Source organism: Taudactylus pleione, unplaced genomic scaffold (assembly GCF_031769625.1).
Source record: "Taudactylus pleione unplaced genomic scaffold, aTauple2 ptg000551l, whole genome shotgun sequence".
Taxonomy (NCBI): domain Eukaryota; kingdom Metazoa; phylum Chordata; class Amphibia; order Anura; family Myobatrachidae; genus Taudactylus; species Taudactylus pleione.
In genome coordinates, this window is record NW_028284953.1 from 3038858 (window position 1) to 3060583 (window position 21726).

Below are 21726 nucleotides of genomic sequence, written 5' to 3' on the forward strand. Positions count from 1 at the left end.
AATTCAGGAAAGAAGAATGTTTTTGCTCTGTCTGAGTAAGTTCATTACATTTTTGAAAGATCTTTTAGCAGTCACAAGGATTATTGTACCTAAAACGTTTTTGGGAATCAATCCCTGCAGATAGTGTACAGTCAATTTCCAAAATGTGATTCTGTATATACTTCAATAACCATAAAACTTTAAAACAGGCTCAAAAACAGGAAAGACACTTAAATTGCTACAGGGCACCTGGGCCAGTGGCGCAATGGATAACGTGTCTGACTATGGATCATAAGTTTGTAGGTTCGACTCCTACCTGGCTCTCTTAAATTGCCATGATCGTATAGTGGTTAGTACTCTGCGTTGTGGCCGCAGCAACCCCGGTTCGAATTCGGGTCACAGCATTTTGATTTTGTTTCTCAATCATCCATTTTTTCACAATACTGAATCTGAAGAAAATTTCAGAAAGTAAGCAGATTCTTTGAAGGTGCTTGCACTATTTGTGTTTAATGCTTATTATAAAGCTATCTTAACATGCTTTGAATAATTTAATTGTGAATTATTGTACTAAAGTACTTGGAATTTGACATAAATTCTAGAATTCAGGAAAGAAGAATGTTTGGGCTTCCTTCTGAGTAAGTTCATCACATTTTTGAAATATCTTTTAGCAGTCACAATTATTATTTTACCTAAAACGTTTTTGGGAAACAATCCCTGCAGATAGTGTACAGTCAATTTACAAAATGTGATTCTGTATACACTTCAATAACCATAAAACTCTGAAAATAGGCTCAAAAACAGGAAAGACACTTCAATTACTACAAAACACTTGGGCCAGTGGTGCAATGGATAACGCGTCTGAATACAGATCAGAAGATTGTAGGTTCGACTCCTACCTGGCTCGCTTATATTTTCATGATTGTACAGTGGTTAGTACTCTGCGTTGTGGCCGCAGCAACCACGGTTCGAAAATGGGTCTCGGCATTATGATTTTGTTTCTCAATCATCCATTTTTTCACAATACTGAATCTTAAGAAAATTTCAGAAAGTAAGAAGATTCTTTGAAGGTGCTTGCACTATTTGTGTTTAATGCTTATTATAAAGCTTTCTTAACATGCTTTGAATAATTTAATTGTGAATTATTTTAATAAAGGACTGGGAATTTGACATAAATTCTGGAATTCAGGAAAGAAGAATGTTTGGGCTCTGTCTGTGTAAGTTCATCACATTTTTTAAAGATCTTTTAGCAGTCACAAGGATTATTTTACCTAAAACGTTTTTGGGAAACAATCCCTGCAGATAGTGTACAGTCAATTACCAAAATGTGATTCTGTATATACTTTCAATAACCATAAAATTCTGAAAACAGGCTCAAAAACAGGAAAGACTCTTCAATTACTACAAGATACCCGGGACAGTGGGCAATGGATAACGTTGTCTGACTATGGATCTGTAGATTGTAGGTTCGACTCCTACTTGGCTCGCCTAAATTGCCGTGATCGTATAGTGGTTAGTACTCTGCGTTGTGTCCGCAGCAACCCCGGTTCGAATCCAGGTCACGGCATTTTGATTTTGTTTCTCAATCATCCATTTTTTCACAATACTGAATCTTAAGAAAATTTCAGAAAGTAAGCAGATTCTTTGAAGGTGCTTGCACTATTTGTGTTTAATGCTTATTATAAAGCTATCTTAACATGCTTTGAATAATTTAATTGTGAATTATTGTACTAAAGTACTGGGAATTTGACATAAATTCTAGAATTCAGGAAAGAAGAATGTTTGGGATTCCTTCTGAGTAAGTTCATCACATTTTTTGAAATATCTTTTAGCAGTCACAATTATTATTTTACCTAAAACGTTTTTGGGAAACAATCCCTGCAGATAGTCTACAGTCAATTTCCCAAAATGTGATTCTGTATATACTTCAATAACCATAAAAACTCTGAAAATAGGCTCAAAAACAGGAAAGACACTTCAATTACTACAAAACACGTGGGCCAGTGGAGCAATGGATAACGCGTCTGACTACGGATCAGAAGATTGTAGGTTCGACTCCTACCTGGCTCGCTTAGGTTGCCTTGATCGCATAGTGGTTAGTACTCTGCGTTGTGGCCGCAGCAACCCCGGTTCGAAAACAGGTCACGGCATTTTGATTTTGTTTCTCAATCATCCATTTTTTCACAATACTGAATCTTAAGAAAATTTCAGAAAGTAAGCAGATTCTTTGAAGGTGCTTGCACTATTTGTGTTTAATGCTTATTATAAAGCTATCTTAACATGCTTTGAATAATTTAATTGTGAATTATTTTACTAAAGGACTGGGAATTTGACATAAATTCTGGAATTCAGGAAAGAAGAATGTTTTTGCTCTGTCTGAGTAAGTTCATTACATTTTTGAAAGATCTTTTAGCAGTCACAAGGATTATTGTACCTAAAACGTTTTTGGGAATCAATCCCTGCAGATAGTGTACAGTCAATTTCCAAAATGTGATTCTGTATATACTTCAATAACCATAAAACTTTAAAACAGGCTCAAAAACAGGAAAGACACTTAAATTGCTACAAGGCACCTGGGCCAGTGGCGCAATGGATAACGTGTCTGACTATGGATCATAAGTTTGTAGGTTCGACTCCTACCTGGCTCGCTTATATTGACTTGATCGCATAGTGGTTAGTACTCTGCGTTGTGGCCGCAGCAACCCGGTTCGAAAACAGGTCACGGCATTTTGATTTTGTTTCTCAATCATCCATTTTTTCACAAAACTCAATCTTAAGAAAATTTCAGAAAGTAAGCAGATTCTTGAAGGTGCTTGCACTATTTGTGTTTAATGCTTATTATAAAGCTATCTTAACATGCTTTGAATAATTTAATTGTGAATTATTTTACTAAAGGACTGGGAATTTGACATAAATTCTGGGAATTCAGGAAAGAAGAATGTTTGTGCTCTGTCTGAGTAAGTTCATTACATTTTTGAAAGATCTTTTAGCAGTCCACAAGGATTATTGTACCTAAAACGTTTTTGGGAATCAATCCCTGCAGATAGTGTACAGTCAATTTCCAAAATGTGATTCTGTATATACTTCAATAACCATAAAACTTTAAAATAGGCTCAAAAACAGGAAAGACACTTCAATTACTACAGGGCACCTGGGCCAGTGGTGCAATGGATAACGTGTCTGACTATGGATCATAAGTTTGTAGGTTCGACTCCTACTGGCTCGCTTAAATTGCCGTGATCGTAAAGTGGTTAGTACTCTGCATTGTGACCGCAGCAACCCCGGTTCGAATCCGGGTCACGGCATTTTGATTTTGTTTCTCAATCATCCATTTTTTCACAATACTGAATCTTAAGAAAATTTCAGAAAGTAAGCAGATTCTTTGAAGGTGCTTGCACTATTTGTGTTTAATGCTTATTATAAAGCTATCTTAACATGCTTTGAATAATTTAATTGTGAATTATTGTACTAAAGTACTTGGAATTTGACATAAATTCTAGAATTCAGGAAAGAAGAATGTTTGGGCTTTCCTTCTGAGTAAGTTCATCACATTTTTGAAATATCTTTTAGCAGTCACAATTATTATTTTACCTAAAACGTTTTTGGGAAACAATCCCTGCAGATAGTGTACAGTCAATTTCCAAAATGTGATTCTGTATACACTTCAATAACCATAAAACTCTGAAAATAGGCTCAAAAACAGGAAAGACACTTCAATTTCTACAAAACACTTGGGCCAGTGGCGCAATGGATAACGCGTCTGACTACGGATCAGAAGATTGTAGGTTCGACTCCTACCTGGCTCGCTTATATTGCCTTGATCGTATAGTGGTTAGTACTCTGAGTTGTGGCCGCAGCAACCCCTGTTCGAAAACAGGTCACGGCATTTTGATTTTGTTTCTCAATCATCCATTTTTTCACAATACTGAATCTTAAGAAAATTTCAGAAAGTAAGCAGATTCTTTGAAGGTGCTTGCACTATTTGTGTTTTAATGCTTATTATAAAGCTATCTTAACATGCTTTGAATAATTTAATTGTGAATTATTTTAATAAAGGACTGGGAATTTGACATAAATTCAGGAATTCAGGAAAGAAGAATGTTTGGGCTCTGTCTGAGTAAGTTCATTACAGTTTTGAAAGATCTTTTAGCAGTCACAAGGATTATTGTACCTAAAACATTTTTGGGAAACAATCCCTGCAGATAGTGTACAGTCAATTACCAAAATGTGATTCTGTATATACTTCAATAACCAAAAAATTCTGAAAACAGGCTCAAAAACAGGAAAGACACTTCTATTACTACAAGACACCCGACACAGTGGGCAATGGATAACGTGTCTGACTATGGATCTGTAGATTGTAGGTTCGACTCCTACCTGGCTCGCTTAATTTGCCGTGATCGTATAGTGGTTAGTACTCTGAGTTGTGGCCGCAGCAACCCCGGTTCGAAAACAGGTCACGGCATTTTGATTTTGTTTCTCAATCATCCATTTTTTCACAATACTGAATCTTAAGAAAATTTCAGAAAGTAAGCAGATTCTTTGAAGGTGCTTGCACTATTTGTGTTTAATGCTTATTATAAAGCTATCTTAACATGCTTTGAATAATTTAATTGTGAATTATTGTACTAAAGTACTTGGAATTTGACATAAATTCTAGAATTCAGGAAAGAAGAATGTTTGGGCTTCCTTCTGAGTAAGTTCATCACATTTTTTAAATATCTTTTAGCAGTCACAATTATTATTTTACCTAAAACGTTTTTGGGAAACAATCCCTGCAGATAGTGTACAGTCAATTTCCAAAATGTGATTCTGTATACACTTCAATAACCATAAAACTCTGAAAATAGGCTCAAAAAACAGGAGAGACACTTCAATTACTACAAAACACTTGGGCCAGTGGCGCAATGGATAACGCGTCTGACTACGGATCAGAAGATTGTAGGTTCGACTCCTACCTGGCTTGCTTATATTTCCTTGATAGTATAGTGGTTAGTACTCTGAGTTGTGGCCGCAGCAACCCCAGTTCGAAAACAGGTCACGGCATTTTGATTTTGTTTCTCAATCATCCATTTTTTCACAATACTGAATCTTAAGAAAATTTCAGAAAGTAAGCAGATTCTTTGAAGGTGCTTGCACTATTTGTGTTTAATGCTTATTATAAAGCTATCTTAACATGCTTTGAATAATTTAATTGTGAATTATTTTAATAAAGGACTGGGAATTTGACATAAATTCTGGAATTCAGGAAAGAAGAATGTTTGGGCTCTGTCTGAGTAAGTTCATTACAGTTTTGAAAGATCTTTTAGCAGTCACAAGGATTATTGTACCTAAAACATTTTTGGGAAACAATCCCTGCAGATAGTGTACAGTCAATTTCCAAAATGTGATTCTGTATATACTTCAATAACCATAAAACTCTGAAAACAGGCTCAAAAACAGGAAAGACACTTCAATTACTACAAGGCAACAGGGCTGGTGGCGCAATGGATAACGCGTCTGACTACGGATCAAAAGATTGTTGGTTCAATTCCTACCTGGCTCGCTTATATTTCCATGATTGTACAGTGGTTTGTACTCTGCGTTGTGGCCGCAGCAACCCCGGTTAGAAAATGGGTCTTGGCATTATGATTTTGTTTCTCAATCATCCATTTTTTCACAATACTGAATCTTAAGAAAATTTCAGAAAGTAAGAAGATTCTTTGAAGGTGCTTGCACTATTTGTGTTTAATGCTTATTATAAAGCTATCTTAACATGCTTTGAATAATTTAATTGTGAATTATTGTACTAAAGGACTGGGAATTTGACATAAATTCTGGAATTCAGGAAAGAAGAATGTTTGGGCTCTGTCTGAGTAAGTTCATCACATTTTTTAAAGATCTTTTAGCAGTCACAAGGATTATTTTACCTAAAACGTTTTTGGGAAACAATCCCTGCAGATAGTGTTACAGTCAATTACCAAAATGTGATTCTGTATATACTTCAATAACCATAAAATTCTGAAAACAGGCTCAAAAACAGGAAAGACACTTCAATTACTACAAGACACCCGGGACAGTGGGCAATGGATAACGTGTCTGACTATGGATCTGTAGATTGTAGGTTCGACTCCTACCTGGCTCGCTTAATTTGCCGTGATCGTATAGTGGTTAGTACTCTGCGTTGTGGCCGCAGCAACCCCGGTTCGAATCCGGGTCACGGCATTTTGATTTTGTTTCTCAATCATCCATTTTTTCACAATACTGAATCTTAAGAAAATTTCAGAAAGTAAGCAGATTCTTTGAAGGTGCTTGCACTATTTGTGTTTAATGCTTATTATAAAGCTATCTTAACATGCTTTGAATAATTTAATTGTGAATTATTGTACTAAAGTACTGGGAATTTGACATAAATTCTAGAATTCAGGAAAGAAGAATGTTTGGGCTTCCTTCTGTGTAAGTTCATCACATTTTTGAAATATCTTTTACCAGTCACAATTATTATTTTACCTAAAACGTTTTTGGGAAACAATCCCTGCAGATAGTCTACAGTCAATTTCCAAAATGTGATTCTGTATATACTTCAATAACCATAAAACTCTGAAAATAGGCTCAAAAACAGGAAAGACACTTCAATTACTACAAAACACGTGGGCCAGTGGCGCAATGGATAACGCGTCTGACTACGGATCAGAAGATTGTAGGTTCGACTCTTACCTGGCTTGCTTATATTGCCTTGATCGCATAGTGATTAGTACTCTGCGTTGTGGCCGCAGCAACCCCGGTTCGAAAACAGGTTACCGCATTTTGATATTGTTTCTCAACCATCCATTTTTTCACAATACTGAATCTTAAGAAAATTTTCAGAAAGTAAGCAGATTCTTTGAAGGTGCTTGCACTATTTGTGTTTAATGCATATTATAAAGCTATCTTAACATGCTTTGAATAATTTAATTGTGAATTATTGTACTAAAGGACTAGGAATTTGACATAAATTCTGGAATTCAGGAAAGAAGAATGTTTGGGCTCTGTCTGAGTAAGTTCATCACATTTTTGAAAGATCTTTTAGCAGTCACAAGGATTATTTTACCTAAAACGTTTTTGGGAAACAATCCCTGCAGATAGTGTACAGTCAATTTCCAAAATGTGATACTGTATATACTTCAATAACCATAAAACTCCAAAACTGGCTCAAAAACAGGAAAGACACTTCAATTACTACAGGGCACCTGGACCAGTGGCGCAATGGATAACGTGTCTGACTATGGATCATAAGTTTGTAGGTTCGACTCCTACCTGGCTCGCTTAAATTGCCATGATCGTATAGTGGTTAGTACTCTGCGTTGTGGCCGCAGCAACCCCGTTTCGAAAACGGGTCACAGCATTTTGATTTTGTTTCACTATCATCCATTTTTTCACAATACTGAATCTAAAGAAAATTTCAGAAAGTAAGCAGATTCTTTGAAGGTGCTTGCACTATTTGTGTTTAATGCTTATTATAAAGCTATCTTAACATGCTTTGAATAATTTAATTGTGAATTATTGTACTAAAGGACTGGGAATTTGACATAAATTCTGGAATTCAGGAAAGAAGAATGTTTGGGCTCTGTCTGAGTAAGTTCATCACATTTTTTAAAGATCTTTTAGCAGTCACAAGGATTATTTTACCTAAAAAGTTTTTGGGAAACAATCCCTGCAGATAGTGTACAGGCAATTTCCAAAATGTGATTCTGTATATACTTCAATAACCATAAAACTCCAAAACTGGCTCAAAAACAGGAAAGACACTTCAATTACTACAAGACACCCGGGACAGTGGGCAATGGATAACGTGTCTGACTATGGATCTGTAGATTGTAGGTTCGACTCCTACCTGGCTCGCTTAAATTGCCATGATCGTATCGTGGTTAGTACTCTGCGTTGTGGCCGCAGCAACCCCGGTTCGAATCCGGGTAACGGCATTTTGATTTTGTTTCTCAATCATCCATTTTTTCACAATACTGAATCTTAAGAAAATTTCAGAAAGTAAGCAGATTCTTTGAAGGTGCTTGCACTATTTGTGTTTAATGCTTATTATAAAGCTATCTTAACATGCTTTGAATAATTTAATTGTGAATTATTGTACTAAAGTACTGGGAATTTGACATAAATTCTAGAATTCAGGAAAGAAGAATGTTTGGGCTTCCTTCTGAGTAAGTTCATAACATTTTTGAAATATCTTTTAGCAGTCACAATTATTATTTTACCTAAAACGTTTTTGGGAAACAATCCCTGCAGATAGTCTACAGTCAATTTCCAAAATGTGATTCTGTATATACTTCAATAACCATAAAACTCTGAAAATAGGCTCAAAAACAGGAAAGACACTTCAATTACTACAAATCACGTGGGCCAGTGGCGCAATGGATAACGCGTCTGACTACGGATCAGAAGATTGTAGGTTCGACTCCTACCTGGCTCGCTTATATTGCATTGATTGCATAGTGGTTAGTACTCTGCGTTGTGGCCGCAGCAACCCCGGTTCGAAAACAGGTCACGGCATTTTGATTTTGTTTCTCAATCATCCATTTTTTCACAAAACTCATTCTTAAGAAAATTTCAGAAAGTAAGCAGATTCTTTGAAGGTGCTTGCACTATTTGTGTTTAATGCTTATTATAAAGCTATCTTAACATGCTTTGAATAATTTAATTGTGAATTATTTTACTAAAGGACTGGGAATTTGACATAAATTCTGGAATTCAGGAAAGAAGAATGTTTGTGCTCTGTCTGAGTAAGTTCATTACATTTTTGAAAGATCTTTTAGCAGTCACAAAGATTATTGTACCTAAAACGTTTTTGGGAATCAATCCCTGCAGATAGTGTACAGTCAATTTCCAAAATGTGATTCTGTATATACTTCAATAACCATAAAACTTTAAAACAGGCTCAAAAACAGGAAAGACACTTCAATTACTACAGGGCACCTGGGCCAGTGGCGCAATGGATAACATGTCTGACTATGGATCATAAGTTTGTAGGTTCGACTCCTACCTGGCTCGCTTAAATTGCCATGATCGTAAAGTGGTTAGTACTTTGCGTTGTGGCCGCAGCAACCCCGGTTCAAATCCGGGTCATGGCATTTTGATTTTGTTTCTCAATCATCCATTTTTTCACAATACTGAATCTTAAGAAAATTTCAGAAAGTAAGCAGATTCTTTGAAGGTGCTTGCACTATTTGTGTTTAATGCTTATTATAAAGCTATCTTAACATGCTTTGAATAATTTAATTGTGAATTATTGTACTAAAGTACTTGGAATTTGACATAAATTCTAGAATTCAGGAAAGAAGAATGTTTGGGCTTCCTTCTGAGTAAGTTCATCACATTTTTGAAATATCTTTTAGCAGTCACAATTATTATTTTACCTAAAACGTTTTTGGGAAACAATCCCTGCAGATAGCGTACAGTCAATTTCCAAAATGTGATTCTGTATACACTTCAATAACCATAAAACTCTGAAAACAGGCTCAAAAACAGGAAAGACACTTCAATTTCTACAAAACACTTGGGCCAGTGGCGCAATGGATAACGCGTCTGACTACGGATCAGAAGATTGTAGGTTCGACTCCTACCTGGCTCGCTTATATTGCCATGATCGTATAGTGGTTAGTACTCTGAGTTGTGGCCGCAGCAACCCCAGTTCGAAAACAGGTCATGGCATTTTGATTTTGTTTCTCAATCATCCATTTTTTCACAATACTGAATCTTAAGAAAATTTCAGAAAGTAAGCAGATTCTTTGAAGGTGCTTGCACTATTTGTGTTTAATGCTTATTATAAAGCTATCTTAACATGCTTTGAATAATTTAATTGTGAATTATTTTAATAAAGGACTGGGAATTTGACATAAATTCTGGAATTCAGGAAAGAAGAATGTTTGGGCTCTGTCTGAGTAAGTTCATTACAGTTTTGAAAGATCTTTTAGCAGTCACAAAGATTATTGTACCTAAAACATTTTTGGGAAACAATCCCTGCAGATAGTGTACAGTCAATTTCCAAAATGTGATTCTGTATATACTTCAATAACCATAAAACTCTGAAAACAGGCTCAAAAACAGGAAAGACACTTCAATTACTACAAGGCAACTGGTCCGGTGGCGCAATGGATAACGCGTCTGACTACGGATCAGAAGATTGTTGGTTCAATTTCTACCTGGCTCGCTTATATTTCCATGATTGTACAGTGGTTTGTACTCTGCGTTGTGGCCGCAGCAACCCTGGTTCGAAAATGGGTCTTGGCATTATGATTTTGTTTCTCAATCATCCATTTTTTCACAATACTGAATCTTAAGAAAATTTCAGAAAGTATGAAGATTCTTTGAAGGTGCTTGCACTATTTGTGTTTAATGCTTATTATAAAGCTATCTTAACATGCTTTGAATAATTTAATTGTGAATTATTGTACTAAAGGACTGGGAATTTGACATAAATTCTGGAATTCAGGAAAGAAGAATGTTTGGGCTCTGTCTGAGTAAGTTCATCACATTTTTTAAAGATCTTTTAGCAGTCACAAGGATTATTTTACCTAAAACGTTTTTGGGAAACAATCCCTGCAGATAGTGTACAGTCAATTACCAAAATGTGATTCTGTATATACTTCAATAACCATAAAATTCTGAAAACAGGCTCAAAAACAGGAAAGACACTTCTATTACTACAAGACACCCGGGACAGTGGGCAATGGATAACGTGTATGACTATGGATCTGTAGATTGTAGGTTCGACTCCTACCTGGCTCGCTTAATTTGCCGTGATCGTATAGTGGTTAGTACTCTGAATTGTGGCCGCAGCAACCCCGGTTCGAAAACAGGTCACGGCATTTTGATTTTGTTTCTCAATCATCCATTTTTTCACAATACTGAATCTTAAGAAAATTTCAGAAAGTAAGCAGATTCTTTGAAGGTGCTTGCACTATTTGTGTTTAATGCTTATTATAAAGCTATCTTAACATGCTTTGAATAATTTAATTGTGAATTATTGTACTAAAGTACTTGGAATTTGACATAAATTCTAGAATTCAGGAAAGAAGAATGTTTGGGCTTCCTTCTGAGTAAGTTCATCACATTTTTGAAATATCTTTTAGCAGTCACAATTATTATTTTACCTAAAACGTTTTTGGGAAACAATCCCTGCAGATAGCGTACAGTCAATTTCCAAAATGTGATTCTGTATACACTTCAATAACCATAAAACTCTGAAAACAGGCTCAAAAACAGGAAAGACACTTCAATTTCTACAAAACACTTGGGCCAGTGGCGCAATGGATAACGCGTCTGACTACGGATTAGAAGATTGTAGGTTCGACTCCTACCTGCCTCGCTTATATTGCCATGATCGTATAGTGGTTAGTACTCTGAGTTGTGGCCGCAGCAACCCCAGTTCGAAAACAGGTCACGGCATTTTGATTTTGTTTCTCAATCATCCATTTTTTCACAATACTGAATCTTAAGAAAATTTCAGAAAGTAAGCAGATTCTTTGAAGGTGCTTGCACTATTTGTGTTTAATGCTTATTATAAAGCTATCTTAACATGCTTTGAATAATTTAATTGTGAATTATTTTAATAAAGGACTGGGAATTTGACATAAATTCTGGAATTCAGGAAAGAAGAATGTTTGGGCTCTGTCTGAGTAAGTTCATTACAGTTTTGAAAGATCTTTTAGCAGTCACAAAGATTATTGTACCTAAAACATTTTTGGGAAACAATCCCTGCAGATAGTGTACAGTCAATTTCCAAAATGTGATTCTGTATATACTTCAATAACCATAAAACTCTGAAAACAGGCTCAAAAACAGGAAAGACACTTCAATTACTACAAGGCAACTGGTCCGGTGGCGCAATGGATAACGCGTCTGACTACGGATCAGAAGATTGTTGGTTCAATTTCTACCTGGCTCGCTTATATTTCCATGATTGTACAGTGGTTTGTACTCTGCGTTGTGGCCGCAGCAACCCTGGTTCGAAAATGGGTCTTGGCATTATGATTTTGTTTCTCAATCATCCATTTTTTCACAATACTGAATCTTAAGAAAATTACAGAAAGTATGAAGATTCTTTGAAGGTGCTTGCACTATTTGTGTTTAATGCTTATTATAAAGCTATCTTAACATGCTTTGAATAATTTAATTGTGAATTATTGTACTAAAGGACTGGGAATTTGACATAAATTCTGGAATTCAGGAAAGAAGAATGTTTGGGCTCTGTCTGAGTAAGTTCATCACATTTTTTAAAGATCTTTTAGCAGTCACAAGGATTATTTTACCTAAAAGGTTTTTGGGAAACAATCCCTGCAGATAGTGTACAGTCAATTACCAAAATGTGATTCTGTATATACTTCAATAACCATAAAATTCTGAAAACAGGCTCAAAAACAGGAAAGACACTTCTATTACTACAAGACACCCGGGACAGTGGGCAATGGATAACGTGTATGACTATGGATCTGTAGATTGTAGGTTCGACTCCTACCTGGCTCGCTTAATTTGCCGTGATCGTATAGTGGTTAGTACTCTGAGTTGTGGCCGCAGCAACCCCGGTTCGAAAACAGGTCACGGCATTTTGATTTTGTTTCTCAATCATCCATTTTTTCACAATACTGAATCTTAAGAAAATTTCAGAAAGTAAGCAGATTCTTTGAAGGTGCTTGCACTATTTGTGTTTAATGCTTATTATAAAGCTATCTTAACATGCTTTGAATAATTTAATTGTGAATTATTGTACTAAAGTACTTGGAATTTGACATAAATTCTAGAATTCAGGAAAGAAGAATGTTTGGGCTTCCTTCTGAGTAAGTTCATCACATTTTTGAAATATCTTTTAGCAGTCACAAGGATTATTATTTTACCTAAAACGTTTTTGGGAAACAATCCCTGCAGATAGTGTACAGTCAATTTCCAAAATGTGATTCTGTATACACTTCAATAACCATAAAACTCTGAAAATAGGCTCAAAAACAGGAAAGACACTTCAATTTCTACAAAACACCCGGGACAGTGGGCAATGGATAACGTGTCTGACTATGGATCTGTAGATTGTAGGTTCGACTCCTACCTGGCTCGCTTAAATTGCCATGATCGTATAGTGGTTAGTACTCTGCGTTGTGGCCGCAGCAACCCCGGTTCGAATCCGGGTAACGGCATTTTGATTTTGTTTCTCAATCATCCATTTTTTCACAATACTGAATCTTAAGAAAATTTCAGAAAGTAAGCAGATTCTTTGAAGGTGCTTGCACTATTTGTGTTTAATGCTTATTATAAAGCTATCTTAACATGCTTTGAATAATTTAATTGTGAATTATTGTACTAAAGTACTGGGAATTTGACATAAATTCTAGAATTCAGGAAAGAAGAATGTTTGGGCTTCCTTCTGAGTAAGTTCATAACATTTTTGAAATATCTTTTAGCAGTCACAATTATTATTTTACCTAAAACGTTTTTGGGAAACAATCCCTGCAGATAGTCTACAGTCAATTTCCAAAATGTGATTCTGTATATACTTCAATAACCATAAAACTCTGAAAATAGGCTCAAAAACAGGAAAGACACTTCAATTACTACAAATCACGTGGGCCAGTGGCGCAATGGATAACGCGTCTGACTACGGATCAGAAGATTGTAGGTTCGACTCCTACCTGGCTCGCTTATATTGCATTGATTGCATAGTGGTTAGTACTCTGCGTTGTGGCCGCAGCAACCCCGGTTCGAAAACAGGTCACGGCATTTTGATTTTGTTTCTCAATCATCCATTTTTTCACAAAACTCATTCTTAAGAAAATTTCAGAAAGTAAGCAGATTCTTTGAAGGTGCTTGCACTATTTGTGTTTAATGCTTATTATAAAGCTATCTTAACATGCTTTGAATAATTTAATTGTGAATTATTTTACTAAAGGACTGGGAATTTGACATAAATTCTGGAATTCAGGAAAGAAGAATGTTTGTGCTCTGTCTGAGTAAGTTCATTACATTTTTGAAAGATCTTTTAGCAGTCACAAAGATTATTGTACCTAAATCGTTTTTGGGAATCAATCCCTGCAGATAGTGTACAGTCAATTTCCAAAATGTGATTCTGTATATACTTCAATAACCATAAAACTTTAAAACAGGCTCAAAAACAGGAAAGACACTTCAATTACTACAGGGCACCTGGGCCAGTGGCGCAATGGATAACATGTCTGACTATGGATCATAAGTTTGTAGGTTCGACTCCTACCTGGCTCGCTTAAATTGCCGTGATCGTAAAGTGGTTAGTACTTTGCGTTGTGGCCGCAGCAACCCCGGTTCAAATCCGGGTCATGGCATTTTGATTTTGTTTCTCAATCATCCATTTTTTCACAATACTGAATCTTAAGAAAATTTCAGAAAGTAAGCAGATTCTTTGAAGGTGCTTGCACTATTTGTGTTTAATGCTTATTATAAAGCTATCTTAACATGCTTTGAATAATTTAATTGTGAATTATTGTACTAAAGTACTTGGAATTTGACATAAATTCTAGAATTCAGGAAAGAAGAATGTTTGGGCTTCCTTCTGAGTAAGTTCATCACATTTTTGAAATATCTTTTAGCAGTCACAATTATTATTTTACCTAAAACGTTTTTGGGAAACAATCCCTGCAGATAGCGTACAGTCAATTTCCAAAATGTGATTCTGTATACACTTCAATAACCATAAAACTCTGAAAACAGGCTCAAAAACAGGAAAGACACTTCAATTTCTACAAAACACTTGGGCCAGTGGCGCAATGGATAACGCGTCTGACTACGGATCAGAAGATTGTAGGTTCGACTCCTACCTGGCTCGCTTATATTGCCATGATCGTATAGTGGTTAGTACTCTGAGTTGTGGCCGCAGCAACCCCAGTTCGAAAACAGGTCATGGCATTTTGATTTTGTTTCTCAATCATCCATTTTTTCACAATACTGAATCTTAAGAAAATTTCAGAAAGTAAGCAGATTCTTTGAAGGTGCTTGCACTATTTGTGTTTAATGCTTATTATAAAGCTATCTTAACATGCTTTGAATAATTTAATTGTGAATTATTTTAATAAAGGACTGGGAATTTGACATAAATTCTGGAATTCAGGAAAGAAGAATGTTTGGGCTCTGTCTGAGTAAGTTCATTACAGTTTTGAAAGATCTTTTAGCAGTCACAAAGATTATTGTACCTAAAACATTTTTGGGAAACAATCCCTGCAGATAGTGTACAGTCAATTTCCAAAATGTGATTCTGTATATACTTCAATAACCATAAAACTCTGAAAACAGGCTCAAAAACAGGTAAGACACTTCAATTACTACAAGGCAACTGGTCCGGTGGCGCAATGGATAACGCGTCTGACTACGGATCAGAAGATTGTTGGTTCAATTTCTACCTGGCTCGCTTATATTTCCATGATTGTACAGTGGTTTGTACTCTGCGTTGTGGCCGCAGCAACCCTGGTTCGAAAATGGGTCTTGGCATTATGATTTTGTTTCTCAATCATCCATTTTTTCACAATACTGAATCTTAAGAAAATTTCAGAAAGTATGAAGATTCTTTGAAGGTGCTTGCACTATTTGTGTTTAATGCTTATTATAAAGCTATCTTAACATGCTTTGAATAATTTAATTGTGAATTATTGTACTAAAGGACTGGGAATTTGACATAAATTCTGGAATTCAGGAAAGAAGAATGTTTGGGCTCTGTCTGAGTAAGTTCATCACATTTTTTAAAGATCTTTTAGCAGTCACAAGGATTATTTTACCTAAAACGTTTTTGGGAAACAATCCCTGCAGATAGTGTACAGTCAATTACCAAAATGTGATTCTGTATATACTTCAATAACCATAAAATTCTGAAAACAGGCTCAAAAACAGGAAAGACACTTCTATTACTACAAGACACCCGGGACAGTGGGCAATGGATAACGTGTATGACTATGGATCTGTAGATTGTAGGTTCGACTCCTACCTGGCTCGCTTAATTTGCCGTGATCGTATAGTGGTTAGTACTCTGAATTGTGGCCGCAGCAACCCCGGTTCGAAAACAGGTCACGGCATTTTGATTTTGTTTCTCAATCATCCATTTTTTCACAATACTGAATCTTAAGAAAATTTCAGAAAGTAAGCAGATTCTTTGAAGGTGCTTGCACTATTTGTGTTTAATGCTTATTATAAAGCTATCTTAACATGCTTTGAATAATTTAATTGTGAATTATTGTACTAAAGTACTTGGAATTTGACATAAATTCTAGAATTCAGGAAAGAAGAATGTTTGGGCTTCCTTCTGAGTAAGTTCATCACATTTTTGAAATATCTTTTAGCAGTCACAATTATTATTTTACCTAAAACGTTTTTGGGAAACAATCCCTGCAGATAGCGTACAGTCAATTTCCAAAATGTGATTCTGTATACACTTCAATAACCATAAAACTCTGAAAACAGGCTCAAAAACAGGAAAGACACTTCAATTTCTACAAAACACTTGGGCCAGTGGCGCAATGGATAACGCGTCTGACTACGGATCAGAAGATTGTAGGTTCGACTCCTACCTGCCTCGCTTATATTGCCATGATCGTATAGTGGTTAGTACTCTGAGTTGTGGCCGCAGCAACCCCAGTTCGAAAACAGGTCACGGCATTTTGATTTTGTTTCTCAATCATCCATTTTTTCACAATACTGAATCTTAAGAAAATTTCAGAAAGTAAGCAGATTCTTTGAAGGTGCTTGCACTATTTGTGTTTAATGCTTATTATAAAGCTATCTTAACATGCTTTGAATAATTTAATTGTGAATTATTTTAATAAAGGACTGGGAATTTGACATAAATTCTGGAATTCAGGAAAGAAGAATGTTTGGGCTCTGTCTGAGTAAGTTCATTACAGTTTTGAAAGATCTTTTAGCAGTCACAAAGATTATTGTACCTAAAACATTTTTGGGAAACAATCCCTGCAGATAGTGTACAGTCAATTTCCAAAATGTGATTCTGTATATACTTCAATAACCATAAAACTCTGAAAACAGGCTCAAAAACAGGAAAGACACTTCAATTACTACAAGGCAACTGGTCCGGTGGCGCAATGGATAACGCGTCTGACTACGGATCAGAAGATTGTTGGTTCAATTTCTACCTGGCTCGCTTATATTTCCATGATTGTACAGTGGTTTGTACTCTGCGTTGTGGCCGCAGCAACCCTGGTTCGAAAATGGGTCTTGGCATTATGATTTTGTTTCTCAATCATCCATTTTTTCACAATACTGAATCTTAAGAAAATTACAGAAAGTATGAAGATTCTTTGAAGGTGCTTGCACTATTTGTGTTTAATGCTTATTATAAAGCTATCTTAACATGCTTTGAATAATTTAATTGTGAATTATTGTACTAAAGGACTGGGAATTTGACATAAATTCTGGAATTCAGGAAAGAAGAATGTTTGGGCTCTGTCTGAGTAAGTTCATCACATTTTTTAAAGATCTTTTAGCAGTCACAAGGATTATTTTACCTAAAAGGTTTTTGGGAAACAATCCCTGCAGATAGTGTACAGTCAATTACCAAAATGTGATTCTGTATATACTTCAATAACCATAAAATTCTGAAAACAGGCTCAAAAACAGGAAAGACACTTCTATTACTACAAGACACCCGGGACAGTGGGCAATGGATAACGTGTATGACTATGGATCTGTAGATTGTAGGTTCGACTCCTACCTGGCTCGCTTAATTTGCCGTGATCGTATAGTGGTTAGTACTCTGAGTTGTGGCCGCAGCAACCCCGGTTCGAAAACAGGTCACGGCATTTTGATTTTGTTTCTCAATCATCCATTTTTTCACAATACTGAATCTTAAGAAAATTTCAGAAAGTAAGCAGATTCTTTGAAGGTGCTTGCACTATTTGTGTTTAATGCTTATTATAAAGCTATCTTAACATGCTTTGAATAATTTAATTGTGAATTATTTTAATAAAGGAATGGGAATTTGACATAAATTCTGGAATTCAGGAAAGAAGAATGTTTGGGCTCTGTCTGAGTAAGTTCATTACATTTTTGAAAGATCTTTTAGCAGTCACAAGGATTATTGTACCTAAAACGTTTTTGGGAATCAATCCCTGCAGATAGTGTATAGTCAATTTCCAAAATGTGATTCTGTATATACTTCAATAACCATAAAACTTTAAAACAGGCTCAAAAACAGGAAAGACACTTCAATTACTACAGGGCACCTGGGCCAGTGGCGCAATGGATTACGTGTCTGACTATGGATCATAAGTTTGTAGGTTCGACTCCTACCTGGCTTGCTTAAATTGCCGTGATCGTATAGTGGTTAGTACTCTGCGTTGTGGCCGCAGCAACCCCGGTTCGAATCCGGGTCACGGCATTTTGATTTTGTTTCTCAATCATCCATTTTTTCACAATACTGACTCTTATGAAAATTTCAGAAAGTAAGCAGATTCTTTGAAGGTGCTTGCACTATTTGTGTTTAATGCTTATTATTAAGCTCTCTTAACATGCTTTGAATAATTTAATTGTGAATTATTGTACTAAAGTACTGGGAATTTGACATAAATTCTAGAATTCAGGAAAGAAGAATGTTTGGGCTTCCTTCTGAGTAAGTTCATTACATTTTTGAAATATCTTTTAGCAGTCACAATTATTATTTTACCTAAAACGTTTTTGGGAAACAATCCCTGCAGATAGTGTACAGTCAATTTCCAAAATGTGATTCTGTATACACTTCCATAACCATAAAACTCTGAAAATAGGCTCAAAAACAGGAAAGACACTTCAATTACTACAAAACACGTGGGCCAGTGGCGCAATGGATAACGCGTCTGACTACGGATCAGAAGATTGTTGGTTTAATTCTTACCTGGCTCTCTTATATTTCCATGATTGTACAGTGGTTAGTACTCTGCGTTGTGGCCGCAGCAACCACGGTTCGAAAATGGGTCACGGCATTATGATTTTGTTTCTCAATCATCCATTTTTTCACAATACTGAATCTTAAGAAAATTTCAGAAAGTAAGCAGATTCTTTGAAGGTGCTTGCACTATTTGTGTTTAATGCTTATTATAAAGCTATCTTAACATGCTTTGAATAATTTAATTGTGAATTATTTTACTAAAGGACTAGGAATTTGACATAGATTCTAGAATTCAGGAAAGAAGAATGTTTGGGCTCTGTCTGAGTAAGTTCATTACATTTTTGAAAGATCTTTTAGCAGTCACAAGGATTATTGTACCTAAAACGTTTTTGGGAAACAATCCCTGCAGATAGTGTACAGTCAATTTCCAAAATGTGATTCTGTATATACTTCAATAACCATAAAACTCCAAAACTGGCTCAAAAACAGGAAAGACACTTCAATTACTACAAGACACCCGGGACAGTGGGCAATGGATAACGTGTCTGACTATGGATCTGTAGATTGTAGGTTCGACTCCTACCTGGCTCGCTTAAATTGCCATGATCGTATAGTGGTTAGTACTCTGCGTTGTGGCCGCAGCAACCCCGGTTCGAATCCGGGTCACGGCATTTTGATTTTGTTTCTCAATCATCCATTTTTTCACAATACTGAATCTTAAGAAAATTTCAGAAAGTAAGCAGATTCTTTGAAGGTGCTTGCACTATTTGTGTTTATTGCTTATTATAAAGCTATCTTAACATGCTTTGAATAATTTAATTGTGAATTATTGTACTAAAGTACTGGGAATTTGACATAAATTCTAGAATTCAGGAAAGAAGAATGTTTGGGCTTCCTTCTGAGTAAGTTCATAACATTTTTGAAATATCTTTTAGCAGTCACAATTATTATTTTACCTAAAACGTTTTTGGGAAACAATCCCTGCAGATAGTCTACAGTCAATTTCCAAAATGTGATTCTGTATATACTTCATTAACCATAAAACTCTGAAAATAGGCTCAAAAACAGGAAAGACACTTCAATTACTACAAAACACGTGGGCCAGTGGCGCAATGGATAACGCGTCTGACTACGGATCAGAAGATTGTAGGTTCGACTCCTACCTGGCTCGCTTATATTGCCTTGATCGCATAGTGGTTAGTACTCTGCGTTGTGGCCGCAGCAACCCCGGTTCGAAAACAGGTCACGGCATTTTGATTTTGTTTCTCAATCATCCATTTTTTCACAAAACTCAATCTTAAGAAAATTTCAGAAAGTAAGCAGATTCTTTGAAGGTGCTTGCACTATTTGTGTTTAATGCTTATTATAAAGCTATCTTAACATGCTTTGAATAATTTAATTGTGAATTATTTTACTAAAGTACTGGGAATTTGACATAAATTCTGGAATTCAGGAAAGAAGAATGTTTGTGCTCTGTCTGAGTAAGTTCATTACATTTTTGAAAGATCTTTTAGCAGTCACAAGAATTATTGTACCTAAAACGTTTTTGGGAATCAATCCCTGCAGATAGTGTACAGTCAATTTCCAAAATGTGATTCTGTATATACTTCAATAACCATAAAACTTTAAAACAGGCTCAAAAACAGGAAAGACACTTCAATTACTACAGGGCACCTGGGCCAGTGGCGCAATGGATAACGTGTCTGACTATGGATCATAAGTTTGTAGGTTCGACTCCTACCTGGCTCGCTTAAATTGCCGTGATCGTAAAGTGGTTAGTACTCTGCGTTGTGGCCGCAGCAACCCCGGTTCGAATCCGGGTCATGGCATTTTGATTTTGTTTCTCAATCATCCATTTTTTCACAATACTGAATCTTAAGAAAATTTCAGAAAGTAAGCAGATTCTTTGAAGGTGCTTGCACTATTTGTGTTTAATGCTTATTATAAAGCTATCTTAACATGCTTTGAATAATTTAATTGTGAATTATTGTACTAAAGTACTTGGAATTTGACATAAATTCTAGAATTCAGGAAAGAAGAATGTTTGGGCTTCCTTCTGAGTAAGTTCATCACATTTTTGAAATATCTTTTAGCAGTCACAATTATTATTTTACCTAAAACTTTTTGGGAAACAATCCCTGCAGATAGTGTACAGTCAATTTCCAAAATGTGATTCTGTATACACTTCAATAACCATAAAACTCTGAAAACAGGCTCAAAAACAGGAAAGACACTTCAATTTCTGCAAAACACTTGGGCCAGTGGCGCAATGGATAACGTGTCTGACTACGGATCAGAAGATTGTAGGTTCGACTCCTACCTGGCTCGCTTATATTGCCATGATCGTATAGTGGTTAGTACTCTGAGTTGTGGCCGCAGCAACCCCAGTTCGAAAACAGGTCACGGCATTTTGATTTTGTTTCTCAATCATCCATTTTTTCACAATACTGAATCTTAAGAAAATTTCAGAAAGTAAGCAGATTCTTTGAAGGTGCTTGCACTATTTGTGTTAATGCTTATTATAAAGCTATCTTAACATGCTTTGAATAATTTAATTGTGAATTATTGTACTAAAGTACTGGGAATTTGACATAAATTCTAGAATTCAGGAAAGAAGAATGTTTGGGCTTCCTTCTGAGTAAGTTCATTACATTTTTGAAATATCTTTTAGCAGTCACAATTATTATTTTACCTAAAACGTTTTTGGGAAACAATCCCTGCAGATAGTGTACAGTCAATTTCCAAAATGTGATTCTGTATACACTTCCATAACCATAAAACTCTGAAAATAGGCTCAAAAACAGGAAAGACACTTCAATTACTACAAAACACGTGGGCCAGTGGCGCAATGGATAATGCGTCTGACTACGGATCAGAAGATTGTTGGTTTAATTCTTACC

At 35.8% G+C, this 21726-nt stretch overlaps 15 non-coding genes across 15 annotated transcripts; all 15 read left to right on the top strand.

Annotated features, from left to right (window-relative positions):
* Positions 1 to 230: 230 nt before the first annotated feature.
* TRNAH-AUG (transfer RNA histidin (anticodon AUG)) lies at positions 231 to 303 on the top strand. Its single transcript has one exon. It is a non-coding gene; the product is annotated as a tRNA-His (tRNA).
* A 2248-nt stretch (positions 304 to 2551) lies between these two features.
* TRNAH-AUG (transfer RNA histidin (anticodon AUG)) lies at positions 2552 to 2624 on the top strand. The gene has a single exon. It is a non-coding gene; the product is annotated as a tRNA-His (tRNA).
* A 1085-nt stretch (positions 2625 to 3709) lies between these two features.
* TRNAR-ACG (transfer RNA arginine (anticodon ACG)) lies at positions 3710 to 3782 on the top strand. Its single transcript has one exon. It is a non-coding gene; the product is annotated as a tRNA-Arg (tRNA).
* A 1087-nt stretch (positions 3783 to 4869) lies between these two features.
* TRNAR-ACG (transfer RNA arginine (anticodon ACG)) lies at positions 4870 to 4942 on the top strand. Its single transcript has one exon. It is a non-coding gene; the product is annotated as a tRNA-Arg (tRNA).
* A 1166-nt stretch (positions 4943 to 6108) lies between these two features.
* TRNAH-GUG (transfer RNA histidin (anticodon GUG)) lies at positions 6109 to 6180 on the top strand. The gene has a single exon. It is a non-coding gene; the product is annotated as a tRNA-His (tRNA).
* Positions 6181 to 8343: 2163 nt separating this feature from the next.
* On the top strand, positions 8344 to 8416 carry TRNAR-ACG (transfer RNA arginine (anticodon ACG)). Its single transcript has one exon. It is a non-coding gene; the product is annotated as a tRNA-Arg (tRNA).
* A 1085-nt stretch (positions 8417 to 9501) lies between these two features.
* TRNAR-ACG (transfer RNA arginine (anticodon ACG)) lies at positions 9502 to 9574 on the top strand. Its single transcript has one exon. It is a non-coding gene; the product is annotated as a tRNA-Arg (tRNA).
* A 3983-nt stretch (positions 9575 to 13557) lies between these two features.
* On the top strand, positions 13558 to 13630 carry TRNAR-ACG (transfer RNA arginine (anticodon ACG)). The gene has a single exon. It is a non-coding gene; the product is annotated as a tRNA-Arg (tRNA).
* A 1085-nt stretch (positions 13631 to 14715) lies between these two features.
* Positions 14716 to 14788, top strand: TRNAR-ACG (transfer RNA arginine (anticodon ACG)). Its single transcript has one exon. It is a non-coding gene; the product is annotated as a tRNA-Arg (tRNA).
* A 1664-nt stretch (positions 14789 to 16452) lies between these two features.
* Positions 16453 to 16525, top strand: TRNAR-ACG (transfer RNA arginine (anticodon ACG)). Its single transcript has one exon. It is a non-coding gene; the product is annotated as a tRNA-Arg (tRNA).
* Positions 16526 to 18268: 1743 nt separating this feature from the next.
* On the top strand, positions 18269 to 18340 carry TRNAH-GUG (transfer RNA histidin (anticodon GUG)). The gene has a single exon. It is a non-coding gene; the product is annotated as a tRNA-His (tRNA).
* A 1085-nt stretch (positions 18341 to 19425) lies between these two features.
* TRNAH-GUG (transfer RNA histidin (anticodon GUG)) lies at positions 19426 to 19497 on the top strand. The gene has a single exon. It is a non-coding gene; the product is annotated as a tRNA-His (tRNA).
* A 427-nt stretch (positions 19498 to 19924) lies between these two features.
* On the top strand, positions 19925 to 19997 carry TRNAR-ACG (transfer RNA arginine (anticodon ACG)). The gene has a single exon. It is a non-coding gene; the product is annotated as a tRNA-Arg (tRNA).
* Positions 19998 to 20502: 505 nt separating this feature from the next.
* TRNAH-AUG (transfer RNA histidin (anticodon AUG)) lies at positions 20503 to 20575 on the top strand. The gene has a single exon. It is a non-coding gene; the product is annotated as a tRNA-His (tRNA).
* Positions 20576 to 21081: 506 nt separating this feature from the next.
* On the top strand, positions 21082 to 21154 carry TRNAR-ACG (transfer RNA arginine (anticodon ACG)). The gene has a single exon. It is a non-coding gene; the product is annotated as a tRNA-Arg (tRNA).
* The last annotated feature ends 572 nt before the right edge of the window (positions 21155 to 21726 follow it).